Source organism: Tenrec ecaudatus, chromosome 2 (assembly GCF_050624435.1).
Source record: "Tenrec ecaudatus isolate mTenEca1 chromosome 2, mTenEca1.hap1, whole genome shotgun sequence".
Taxonomy (NCBI): domain Eukaryota; kingdom Metazoa; phylum Chordata; class Mammalia; order Afrosoricida; family Tenrecidae; genus Tenrec; species Tenrec ecaudatus.
The window spans coordinates 10,681,018-10,683,330 of record NC_134531.1 but is presented as its reverse complement, the minus strand read 5'-3'; positions in this window follow the sequence as shown (position 1 = coordinate 10,683,330).

Genomic DNA, 2,313 nt, shown 5'->3' with positions numbered 1-2,313 from the left:
ATTCCCAAGGGAGAGGAAATATGGTTGTAAAAGTAGTGTAAGGGTAAAGATGAATTGAAAATAAGTTTTAATCCCCCCCCCCCCCATTAAATGTAAGGGAAGAAGCCTCCCTCTTTGCTGGTCTTGCACTTTATATAACTTGTCATTGTGAAATGTGGTTTGTTTATTTTTGTTTTTTGGTCCCTTTGAGAAGTATGTAAATTTCAAGACCAGGCAAGCACTTCTTGGAATGCAATTTCAGGTAATCCTGCCCGAACTCCCCATTTCCTCCGAGGAGATGACTGTAATCTCAGGCATCCTTCCATAAGATACAAGGAAATCAATTTATCTTGAAAGCACAAATGTACTGGGTGGTGCCCACTGAGCATTAGAGAGGGTCAGATCTCTGCCTGCGTGTGTTGTCTCTTAGGGATTGCTTAGGCTGCATCGCATTCGGGTTTCTTGCTCATTCAACTACAAAATGTTTCTTTCGCTTCTGTTTCCGTGGAGAGGTTTTGTGGGTTGGGAGGAGAGTTTGTTTTTCATTATAGTTCTCCCACAGGAGCACATATTTAAGGCTCCCTGGTGGAGGAGTAGGAGCTCTGGTTGTGCAGTGGATACAAGTCAGCTTGCTAACAGCACAGTCTGCAGTTCAAACCCACCAGTAAGCACCACAGGGGAAAGACCAGGCTTTCCACCTCCTGGAAAAATTACACTCTAAGAAACCCACCGTGGCAATTCTACCTCAACCTGTAAGGTCATTACAGCTCGGGATAAGCCTCATGGCAGTGAGTTTGCTTTGTTTCACTTTGTTTTGTTTTTGTGGTGGTGTAATAGCTAAGTGCCTGGCTGCTAACTGAGAGGTCAGCTTCAGGAATCTACCAGTTACGTCTTGAGGGACAAGATCTGTGGATCTGCTCACTTAAGAATGTCAGCCTTGAACACCTTACCCAGCAGCTCTCCCCTGTTCGGTGGGGTCTCTATGAGTCATAATTGATTCAAAAGTGCACAACAAGGGCAAATATCTAGAAGACAAACTGGAACGTTTCAAAGTCCATATACATTTATCATTGTTTCCCAATATGGTAAAAATATGAACATATATTTCTTTATTACATTTATAGGAGGGGATAACCCGCCCCCCAAAATTGGGAAAGAGCTCCACTGGGTGGAGCTTTCATAATATACACTTTTCCCCTAGTAGGCAAGCACCGAGAAACTCACTCTGAGTAAGTGCACACAGTGCAGTCACCTGGAAAGGTTCTCACTGGTTACACTGAAATTTTTTGTAGAAGCAATTTCAATCAGACTAGTTTTTGTTTGTTTGTTTGTTTATTTTATGGCAAATTTAAGAGAATAGCATCCGACTGTGAAATTGTATTTCTTGCTCAGGAAAAATGCTACAGAAAATGCTACACAGCTTACAAGGACAGTGCTCTGGGAAAAACTCAAGTGTACAAGTGGTTTTCTTGTTTCAAAAAAGGTGAAGTGTCAACTGATGACAAACCTCTTTGGAGTTTGTTCTACCAGGTCAGACTGTTAATCAAGCTCTCTAGTTAGAACTTCTGAAAAGATTGCAAAATAGTGTGCAACAAAATATCGCTAATCTGTGGCAGACGAAGGACAGATTTTGCCACCACAACAATGCACCTTGCTCATGTAGCCGTCTCAATGTGCCAGTTTTGGGCGAAAGACAGCATGCCTCTCTTCCCCCATGAACCTTACTCACCAGACCTTGCTCTGTGAGACTTCTCTTTGTTTCTGGGAATGCAGAATGGCGATTTGATGACATAGAAGAGGTGAAGAAAAAAAACAAGGGAGGTGCTGTCAGCCATCCAAAGAGATAAGTTTGAAACTATTTCCAAGAATGGAATCACAAAAATGAAAATGGATTAAGTGTAATGGAGAGTATTTTTGAAGGTGATAAGTTGTTTTGCAAAAATATTAAATGCATAACTTTGAAAAACATATCTAGTTTTGGGGCTCCCCCATGGTGCGCCTATTCTATGATGACTGATATACTAAAGGCAGGTCATAAAGCAATGTTTGACATAGAAGGTCGTCTCTACCACCCTGTGATCTACACAGTCTAGTGGGGAGATAGACAGCGCTGGCTGGAGTGCTAGAACGGAATGAGAAGCAGGGGAGCATGCAGATATTGCTGCTTTGCAGTAAACAAACAACAGTGAAAATGAGACTCGAGACAATCAGAACTGAAAGTGGAGATTCTGGGGATCAAGTTTTGGGTCACTGAAGAGATATAAAGTCTATGTTCAAAAAATTATTTTAAATAAAAATAAAAAAGTCTATGTTCATTCATTTTCATATTCACAT